Genomic DNA, 11,894 nt, shown 5'->3' on the forward strand with positions numbered 1-11,894 from the left:
AAGTTACACTTGTTATATATCTGTAACCTCATTAACATTTTTTGAATTATTATTTTGAAGGGTTTTTTTTTTTTTTTTGGCCTATGTAGAAACACAATAGGAAGCAAACTTTATTGTCTTGCTTTATAATATTTTAATAGCATATAAAAATATTTTAAATCTAGAAAAATACTTCTAAAACTTAAAAATTCTACCTAAAACTTATTTTAGAATTTAATACTCCTATTCTAAAATAAAAAAAAATTATATCTGTATTTAAGTGTGAATTGTTGGCCTAAAAAAATGGGGAGGTTTAGAAGAACAACGTTTTTAGTCCATAGCAAACACCTACCTCTAAAGATGAAAAAGGCAAGACTGGCTATAGAGAGTTCTCTGACTCATGGAAGGGAAGAAGCTGGGTGTAACAATAAATACAGAACAAAAGTGATGAAAGTTATCTTTCTTTTTTTTAAAGATTTTATTTAATTATTTGAGAGAGAGAGAGAGAAAGAGCACAAGCAGGGGCAGGGAGAGGGAGGAAACAGGCTCCCCACTGCACAGGGAGCCTGATGCAGGGCTCCATCTCAGGACCCTGGGATCATGACCTGAGCCAAAGGCAGACACTAAACTGTCTGAGCCACCGAGGCACCCCAAAAGTTATGTTTCTTTTAGCTTTGGTGATGTTAATAATTAACCTTATTGTGTTATGTTCATTAGAACATTTGAATGTTGCATGAGAACATTATGAATAGTATTTGAATAATGCAATAGAACATTTGAATAGTAGGTGTCAGGTATGGCCTCATTTTCAGACCACTCAGAGTTTAAAGCAAAAGGAATTGAATATCTTAATATAGATCTGATAAGATCTTTAAAAGCTAAACACTTTCTGTTATAGCCTTCAAAATAGGAATGAGATAGCCACAGAAACATCCAATTGGTAAATTATTTTATTGCACTGGCTATGAAGCACACAAAATATCTAAGAGACTAATCAAGCTGTGAGTATTTGAAGATTGAAGGACCATCTTATCTGAAGATTTAAACTTTTACCTTAACAGTGGGTGAATCTATGTTTGCTTGTATCCATCCAGCATCAGCAACAACAAATCATCAAAGAAGATCTTCTTTTCTATGAAACCTTGGCAACAAACAAAAGTGGTGCTGAAATATTCAAAAGTATTGAGTAACTTTTTAAAAATCTCATGGTTTATCTTGGAACAACTGTGTTGACATTTACACTAATGGTGCAAAGCAATGGTGGGTAGAACTATGGGTATCTTGACCCACATGAAAGGAAAAGCACTTGTATGATTATTTGAGTTGGAATTTCATGTAGGCACCTTTTCTATGGAACATCATTTTTACTTGAAAGAACCACTGGGTAGACAAACTATGGGCTTTTCAGGCTTCAGTATTTGACAGACATTTTCTCCAAAATGAATGAAGTGAGTCTGTCACATCAAGAGGAAGTGTGATAAAAGCTGTCCTTCGCTTGGCTTTAGTGAGGCTAATAATTTCTTTACTGTGTCATCAGCAGCAGAGCATTTTTTGAATAGTATTATGGTTCTTTTCCTTGTGACAAATATAGTACTCAGAATGAAGCAGAAGGCTTTATGCAATTCTCCAATTTTATCACACAGGAGAGCATAAAGATATATTAAAACTTTATACAGTTAATAATATCCCATCTTGGTTAAAGACATCTTTAAGTGACTCTGGTTTTTTAAACATTGGAAATGCATGGTGTGGATTACAGTGACTACCAAGACACTGTGATGGTACTGCTTTCATGTATGCTAAGATATCTGTAATTTTACCCACCGTTGTGTTTCATCATTAGTGTAAATGTCAACACAGTGGTTCCAGGTCTGGTATCATTTTGAGACCAATCTTTCAGAATTTAAAGAAGAAAGACTTGAATATTTTAAATGTAGATATGGTAAGCTGACAAAATTTTCACCAATGAGATAAAATTAAAAGTTTCAAGGAAAGATTAGAATTTTAGAAAGTTTAGATCCACCACCATGAGCTTGAGAACCTCCCAGTACTTGTAGATTTCTCTAATAAGATAGATGATGATAGTAAAGAATGTAATTTAAAAGTCTACTTATTCAGGAATAGTTTATTTATAGTAAAATTTATCCTTTTAGGTATATAGTTCCATGAATTTTGGCAAATATACACAGTCATGTATTCACTACCACAAATAGGATATAGAATATTTTCATCAACACAAAAAATGTTCAGGTGTTCCTTTGTAGTCAGTTCTGTCTTCTCATTCTGGGCCCCAGCAGACACTAACCTGATGTCTCTCCTATAGTTTTCCAGAATATCACACTTCTTTCATTTATTATAATGTTTTTGAGATGAATGTGATTTTTTGATATTTTGTAATGAAGTATGTCAATATTTGATCTGCATACCTCAATGAACCAGTATTTTCCAAATGATCAATCATGTACTAATAAAAGATCTACTCAGAGTATAAGTCAGTGAATTTTAATGTACTGAGTATGAAAAATTCATTGATGTTTTAGTTCCCACAATGCACTGTTATTCATTATGTGAGTTTAGTGTCAGCAAATAATATTCATAATTATCTAAAAATGCTATTCAAATATCCCTCTCTTCAACTCTACACATATCTGTGTGAGGCCAGGTATTCTCCATATACTTCAGCCAGAATGCCATATTGGACCAGACTGAATGCAGAAGCAGATATGACAATCCAGCTGCCTTCTATTAGGCCGGGCATTAAGGAGGTTTGCAGAATTGTAAAAACAATGCCACCTCTCATGTTTTTTTTTGTTTGTTTGTTTGTTTTATAACATATATATTTTGTAGACATTTTATTTATATGAGTATGTAATGGGTTCATTAGTGTTATTTTAAATAAGTTGACAAATATATTTACATTTTCTCATTCTTTTCTAATATACTAAATATCAAAAGGTATAATGCACATAAACAAATGTTCTTTGGGCCCATGATAATTTTTAGGAGAGTAAATGGTTAAGAGACCACAAAGTTTGATAGCCACTGACCTAGGTGGCAGGTACCTCTAGAGAATGAGAACAGCCGAAGAGGGAAGAAGCTAGGGAGAATATTGCATCTCTGATTCCTTGGCTTATAGTGTGATATCCATATATGGTTGTGAAATAAACTACAGTCTGGTGATAAGTCAAGTAGTCAGGCTAAGCAATTTAAGAGAATGAAGTCTCTGAAATGAATAGATAATTTTTTTTAAAGGGCCTGTCATTCTGGCTCAGAGGGGTATCAAGGTTTGTCCAGCTGCTAACATAGTTGATCTGGAAGAGGGCAGGGGGTGAGCTAGGGTTGCTGCTGATGGTTGGGTTGAAAGTCTAAACAAACTCTTCAGATACAACAAAATGTCAAATGATAACAGAAGAGCAAGGCACAGGGTCTGTGGCAGAAGTAGCCAGGTTTAGGGAGTCAACTGGGAAAACTGAAGAAGTTTTTGTGGTGGGAGGACTAGAGTGATTTGCCTGCAGATCCAGCAGGACCAGCAGATCTGGGTTTGATTTAGGTCAAATGGCAGCTTCTACAGAGGCTGAAAGGGTCTCAGATTAGGTCCTACAACGGCAGAATCTGAGTGGGATCCCACTGGAAGCAGGAAGATAGCAAACTGAGATTGGTGGTGGTGAAATCAGAGGAGAGAGCAGGCAGTGTAGGTCAGGTTTTTCTCCCCTCGCATTTCCCCTCTCTCTGTACCTTTGGCCCACCTTTACAGACTGAGTTTTATTTAGTCTTAGATCTTCATCAGAGGCCAGGAATTAGGCTTTGTTGGGGCAGGAGGTGGAACAGGACAGGAAGGAGTGTCTTAGCACAAAGGAGCCAGTCTGTCCCAGCCTCCTGGCTTGCTCTTACATACATGCTTATGGTTCGGTTATTATCCTAGGAGACAGAGAATTTAAAAATTTATGGGCAGTGCTACTGTCAAAATAGCATTGACATCTTTTTATCCTAAAAATGCAATAAAGTTTCCTCCAAATTTGGCAAAATCAGTGCTTTTTAATGTGCTTTGTTAAAAATAAAAGGTTGGGTTTGAAAAGATTAAGCACAGGTAACATAGATTCTTTATTAATATTATATTTATGGTGACAGAGCATTACACATAATGCTATAGGAATTCTATTCTAATTTAGTAATAATTCATATCCATGCATTCAATATGACAGCATCATTAATTATGTCACAATGAGTATAGAAAACATATAAGCTGTTAATGCTAAGTATCACTAGAAGTTACATCAAACTGCACATTACTGAAAATAAATAGTAACACCAACACCTCATCTTTAATAAACCTAGGGAGTACCCTAACCTGACAATTTTTTTCTTACAATGTGTATCAATAAATACAAAACTTAATATTTACTACGGAAAATGCAAAATATGTGTCTCCAGAAGAATTTAGGCTTCTTCGCAGGAGCATGATTATTTGGTTACCTTCTGCTGTCTGCTTCCTGTCTGCAAAGTGTGATCTTTCCCCCCTCCTTCTTCCGAATATCCTGTGAAGGTGCCAATTACCCTGCTGCTTATCAGTTGAAAACTATGCCTGGTGCAAAGGGAGCATCAATTATTTGTGAGCGGAGAGCAAAGGCTGCTGGAACCATAATAAAGGATGCTGGAGCTTCCAGCTAATAGAATATATCAAAAGGCAATGTGTAGACCAAAGACAGCACATTTCAGAAGCCTGTGCCTCAAAGATGAAATTAGGCTAGATTCCTCAGACTTTAATGTGATGTAAGTTACACAAGAATTTGCTAATGTTAATGAAGAGAACTGGTAGGGCATTTTCCTTTAATCCACATGGCTTTTAACACACACGGTGGATTTATTAATACTGTTGACTTTTCCTTCCTGAGTCGGGTGTGTGTGTGTGTGTGTGTGTGTGTGTGTGTGTGTGTGTGTGTGTGTTCGCTTTGCTTTCAAATGGTAGCCAAATACCAGGGAAGTTAGAGCCCAGCTTCCGCAGACCCTTTGTCTTCCACAGTGAGCCTTTAAGGATGAATTTGTAAACTTGGTGTGATTGTTATTTTCTTGTAGCTGGACTTAACTTTCATTCTTTAAAGAGGCAGTTAAAGGGGTTGGGTGAATGTGGAAACGTTGGCATCAGTTAATTTGGTTTGGGGACTTTATTTGGGGAAATATAGTGTTTATAGTGTTTCCAACAGTTAAGAAGAGCTCACACCTCTCTCTCTCCCCTAATATTCAACCAATCCATTTAAAGTCTCTGATTAATGTATAAGGCTGCTCACACACAGTTAGGACTCAACTATTACTTTTAGAAATGAATAAGATGTCTTTGCAGGCAGAATGATAATCCTGTATCTGCCACTAATGTTTTTGTGCAGCTGGGGAAAGACAACAATCTCCAACTTGGTAGATGGCTCTCAAATTAGTATTGCTAGTGATTTTTAAAAGCGAACCTTTTATTTTATAATAGTTTTCAATGTACAGAAATGTTGTAAATATAGTGCAGAGTACCCATTTATCCTGTACCCCATTCCCTTATTATCAATATCTTATATTTCTGTGGAACATTTGCCACAACTAAGGAACCAATATTGATACATTATTACCTATTGATTTTTAATTTCCCTGGATATTTATTATGTACAGGAGATTGCTCCAATGGTAGACATTTCTGCAGTGTTCACTTATTATATTAATTTTTTCCAATCAAACATATCCTACACTCCAGCTTATTGTCTTCTCAGTGGATTGCTTGTTTGTTCTTGCTTGATGGTACTTTACCTTTAAGGATCCCAAGTGTAACCAAGTCCCTTCAGGTTCCTCTTAGTCCCTGAGATCTTCGGGGATCAAGGTCAGAACACCCAGAGATGCTTCCTCTTCAGAACGAGAAAAATATTTTACAGAGGAGGAAACAGAGGCCTGTTGAGCGAGGTGACTCACCCAAGGTCATACAAGGCTGGTGGCAGTCTGGACTGAAGCCCAGCCTCTTAACTCCTCCACACTTATGGCCTCTGATAAAATTTTCACAGTGACACTTTTATTCTATTTATTATTTATACCCTGCCTACTTTAAAAAAGAATTGGAGCCAGCTGCCCTGTGATTTACTTTGCTTTGAATATAATATAGATCATTGGATCCTGCATGATTTAAGCAGGTTTTTAAAAAAATGAATAATGCTCTCATCTATAATTATTTAATAGTTCCTGTCACCTAATCGACACACTATTGATGTCTTGCACATAGTAGGCACTCAGTAAATATAGGTAAAATGAGCAAATGCATAAGGCTAACTTGGGATTTATTCATAAAAGAGCTCAGCACAAGTGAGTGAGTGCAGCATGGCTGAGTGAGCAGAAAGAAAGACAAGGCTCTGGGAAAGACAAGGCTGGGTGAGATACAGTGGAATGAATGCTGATGTCTTTGGCTGCAGTTCCCTTTATACAATTAGATGAGCTGCAGTGGTGGACCACACATCGGTGGGGGTCTGATATGGTGGAAAGTGTTCGACATCCCAGGTATGACTCTGGGTAAGTTGCTTACCTTCTCTGAGCCTTAGACCCCTCACCTGTAGGAGTGTGAATACCTATCTCTTGGGCTGTTACCACTGTTAAATGAGATAGGATGAGAACTTGCTTTGCAAATACTAAAAATCTGGGACAGGTGTTATTTATTAATTTTGAGGACTATTTAGAAGGAACTCTCAGCATTTGAGGGCAAGTTTTCTATCAAGTACCTTGACCCTCTGTTTCTATTTTGCAAGTACCCTAAGCATAGTGAAAAAGTTTAGAAAAATGGATACTAAGAATTAAAAAAGGAAATAACTAGGTATCAGAGTGGAATTGTTTTGTATCTCAATCACATGGCAGAGAAACTGAGTCAAAAATGCCAGGTATTGGGGCGTCTGGGTGGCTCAGTCGTTAAGCGTCTGCCTTCAGCTCAGGTCATGATCCTGGGGTCCTGGGATCGGGCCCTGCATTGGGCTCTCTGCTCAGCAGGAAGCCTACTTCTCCCTCTCCTGCTCCCTCTGCTTGTGTTCCCTCTCTCTGTTAAATAAATAAGTGGAGTCTTTAAAAAAAAAATGCCAGGTATTAGGACTTAATACTTGCCTGATCGGGAGAAGGGGAATGAGCCAGGCCAGGGTACCTTGTTGGCAGTTTCTGCCCTGCTCTGGCTCAGGTTTTAGCACTCTGTTATTAGGGAAGGGGTGGAGAATGTTCGCAAGCATGAAGGTTCTGTTTAGGTAAGCTGTGGGGTGTATTAATAGCAACCTTGTCTGATCAAAATACTCAAAGTGACTCTGTGCTTCTGAGCCACAACTTCCAGAGGTCAGAGCTGAGGCCAAATGAGAATGAGTAGTTGCACAAGATACTGCCAACATATGCCATAGCAAATTGCTCTCTTGACGACATCTCTTCTCTTAGCGGCTGGGACCTGGTCCATTCAGTGCTGCACTGCTCCAGCCAAGACTGAGAAGTGAGTGACCTTGGTTTTGCCTTCATGGTTGTAATTTACCTCAGTGTACCCACATCTTGTATATCTTGGGCCTCTGTAGCACTGTTTGTGCTAGCTCAGCTCACCACTTAAAGGTTGTTTTGACATCCATCTCTCTCTCTCTCTTTTTTTCATTTGTCATTCCCATCCTGTCTAAATGTGGAACTGGCTAATATCTCATTCCCTAATGACCTTCACCATGCTCCAGACCTTGAAAACTCAACCCATATCCATGTAGAAAACACTTAATGGGCCTTCATCCTAGGTTATGGAAAACTCAAGAGAAATAGTCTGGGAAAAACACCAGAGTTTGCTTTTAGACAGGTTGGGATATGTGGAATACCCACACAGATCTGGCCCTCAGTTATATAGACTGATGGTCAGGGAAGAGGCCAGTGCAAGGGATATAAATTTTGAAATGATTTAATAGAAGAGAAAGTAGATTGTATGAAGAGAAAGTAGCTGTGTGACCCCAAACGGTGGGAGAGAGTAGTATTTGGTAAGCCAAGAGGTCTTTAGCAGGATAGGTAATGGCCTTGCTTCTCTATTTGGTCCCACAGTTTGATTGATAAAATGCCCTTAATCTTTAAAAATTGATTTTTATTCAAAGACCTAAAAAGACTTAAAGTTTCAAAATATCTCGACATATCCTTCTAAAGTGGCAGAAAGGAGAAATCCCTCATGGTTAATCACTTGCATATTTATTCTCTCATCCATTCAAACAACAAATATTTACCATGTGTTCTCTATTTGCCAGACATTGTCGTAGGAACTAGAGATAAAACAACAAACAAAGCAGATAAAGTCACTGACTTCATGGAACTTGCACTAATGGGAGGAGACAGACAATTAACAGAAAAAGGGGATAAATGCCCTATAGTACAATAATGTGGTGTAGGAGGAATAGGTGGGCTGGGAGGAGAGGAGCTAGTTTACATAGGTTCAGGAGTGGACTCTCCTTGGGTAATATTTATCAGAGACCTGAATGAAATTAGAGTTGGGACTCCTATAGTCTCCTATCTTTTATTAGCCTACAGGCTAATGAGAGCATCCTTACCGGGGCTTAGGCCACCGATATCTGAGATACGGAGGTCTAGGAACTGGGCTTTCCATCACTTGATTGCTACCTAAACTATCCAGCTGCTCAATGCTGCTCATTTTCTCTCCATTAAAGAAAGATGGAGACTCCATTACTTGGAGACAATTGGAGTTGAGATGAACCTGCTGCTTTATTTAGGAAGAGAAGCATTTAGTAGTGCTTCACTGTTTTGAGACACTTATGGAATAAGCTTCTCCATAGAAAGAATATTCTTCATTATAGAAGATTTTTTTTTTTTTAGTAGCTCATCCCTTTTAGTTCCTGGATTTAACTTAATAGACCTTTGGAATGAAATATTTCAAAAGCATATTGTACATATATCAAAAAACAGCTTGTTGGGCCAGAAAGGGAAATATTATGCCATATATTAAGGAAAGAAAAACATTGCCTAGTGCTTACTCTATGAGAAATTTTCTATGGGGTTATCTTGGACATAATTTAGTTCTGTGTAATAGGTTTATTTTGAATGCCGTTTGTTTACTAATAGAATATTTTGAGGAACTATTGAAATGTTGTCTATTGTTTTCCCTGAAATGAAAAAAATTCCAGAGTGATATATTTTGAATTCTTATATCTTACTCTCATTGTCTTTTTGTCTTTTCTCTCACCTCCAACTTGTTGGCCATGACTTTGTCCTGCTGGCCATGCAGGCTTCTAGGAGAACATTTTCCTACTTCAGGAGTAGACAGCCTGGTGATCATGCTTGCAGAATTGTAGTTAGAGTAATAAAGGCAACGTTATTTATGAGCACTAAATACATAACAGGTATAGATCTCATTTAATCTTGTCTATAGTCTGTTAAGGGACAAAAAGTGTACAGTCTTCCTCTTACAGATAAGAACACTAAGGATCAGAAGGGTTACTCAATGTGCCTGATGTTTCACATGCATAGGTGAGTTAAGAACCCAGGCATCCTGGCTGCAGGGCAAGGCTAGGATGCGAGAAACTCACAGGACCCATGATGAGATGATAGTTGTGTTTGTTTCTCACAGCTTCTCTCCACTCCGCCACCCCTCCTGCCCACTTGCTTCTTGGGTTCTGGATGGTTGCAGTCCCCATTGAGTAGGCTCCTGATAAGTGAGGAGTGTGACTGACCTGTTTAGTGTTGTCTGGATAAAAGATACTCTTTGACAAGAGAATATGGTGTCTGCACGGCATTGAATTTCTTAAGGCCTGGCCCCATCCCCCTTAATCACTGTATCTGAATTTCAGTCTCCAATCTTTTATTAATTCACCTCTTCAAAGTAAGTATATTTGCATCTAGATCATGATTCTCACAGCTAAAGCAATTTAACAATCACAAAAATTGTAGAATTTTGTGCAAAATGGAAATAAGAAGTATAAAAACATTTAAAGCAGCTCAAATCCCCTCTTTTTCCATTTGGAATAAGGAATTACCTATGCTCTTTGCAGAGGTTTCTAGAAAGGAAATCTCATACCAGTTCCAATTTGCTAAATGAAGCCATTTATTTTTAAAATGTTATTCTTGCCATTTCACATATTTTTATTATATAAAAATGTCTTTTGTGTATTAGTATTTTTCAACCATAATTCTTGTATCTTTTCTATATTGCATTGTCTGCCCATTCAGAATTGACCAGCAGTTCAAGTGCATAACAGAATTCTCCACCTAAATTTAGAAATTGGTAAATAAAAAAAACAGGAGCCTCAAAGTCTGCGGTAGCACAGCTGATAATCTTTTTGGCTTTTCAACAAATGTAAATACTCTAAAACTTGTTCTTAGCAAGTAACTTCATAATTAGGTTAATGTAATAGCACTTTGTCCTTTTGTATCACATTTCAGTTAAAGACCTAGAAGGGATTTTAACAAATGCAAGGGCTTTTTCCCTTGGTTCCTGTAGAAAAGGAGGCTTGGTTCATTATGCTCACATGATGGCTAGTCGCATCGGGGCCATTAGGGTTGGTGGGCTGGGCATGGATTACCACCACAGGCCAAATTCACCTGGTCTCAGCAAGACATATCATCTTGTACTTTCTGGGTCAGTCTCAGTATTACCTAGTGAAACTAAGCCACAAACCTACCAGTACAAGGAGGTTGATTTTCCTACCTCCTCAGTCTTCACATCTATATGGTTGGGGTTTTGTTTTGTCTTGACCTTAATAGATGCCTGCTTTGAGAATTCAGTCATGTCCATGAATATAGGATAAACTGTCAGAAGGTGGAATGCAGGTATTCAGTCAGAGTAAACTGATTACAATGGAGGAATGGGGCTATATGGTGAAGAAGAAAGAAGAAAATGAAGAGGGACAGGACTCCATGGAGTCTGTCTTAAATATTGATCTGCTGTCTGGTGTTAGGTCTTTGAACCTTGTGATGAACGAAACTACATGCAGAAATCGAGAAGCTATTTTCATAGGGAACATAGTCAAATGTCGGGGCATCAGGAGTGTTGCTTTGGTGCCAGATGGTAATGTGGGACTCAGAGTGGGAGGAGGGTTAACCTCCTCGCTGCTGCACAGAATATACCTGGCACCTCCGGGGTTGCTGCCTTTAAAGGTTGCTGCCTCAACCCAGAACACGTTGGCCCATGTGGCAGCCATAACGATGAGACACAGTTAAGGGGTTTCTCACCATGGACACCGGTGATGGATCAGGACAGAAAGAGATGTTGGTAGATATTCTAATTAACACTTGGATGCCATTGAAGTATGTCTGGGGACTTCTAGGCAGAGTGAGGCTTTACTCACTCAAGTGAGTGTGGCTGAAGTCTCACACAAGCAAGTTCTAGAAGGAGGAGCTAGAGAAAGTTGGGCTCTTACACATATCCTGATTCTGTTATCTGAATTCATGGGCTTGTAAGGTCTGAAGAAACTCAGGCCTCATATGGTAAAATTAATAAATCAGAAAAAAAACTACCTGATCATGCTTAACTCAGGCTTTTGGTTCATAAACACAGCAAAGCAAGGTTGCTATTAAAAGAGAAGTGACTGCATATGTCAGATTTACTAGAACAGAGCAGTACCACATTTCTTGTTCTGCACTGGTGGTCTGCCCAGTTCTTTGTGGGATGCAGCTCCATGGGGGCTGGGCATAGCTAAGAAGTAGATGGCAAATCTCACTCCTGCTTGTTCTTCCCACAGTGACTAAACGAAGACCAGTTCTCAAGGTTCTGCACTGATTTTGTGAATTGGGACATTCACTCTCAGTAATATAAAGTAGTATAAAGTAGTAAAAAGTAGTATAAAGTAGTAATATAAAGTAGTATAAAGTAATTTATAATTTATAACACACCAAAGGGTTTTATAAAAGTCTGGGAAAATGCAATCGTAACTCCCTCTGCCTCTAGGTGTCCTGTTTGT

The sequence above is a fragment of the Lutra lutra genome, chromosome 7 (genome assembly GCF_902655055.1).
Source record: "Lutra lutra chromosome 7, mLutLut1.2, whole genome shotgun sequence".
NCBI lineage: Eukaryota > Metazoa > Chordata > Mammalia > Carnivora > Mustelidae > Lutra > Lutra lutra.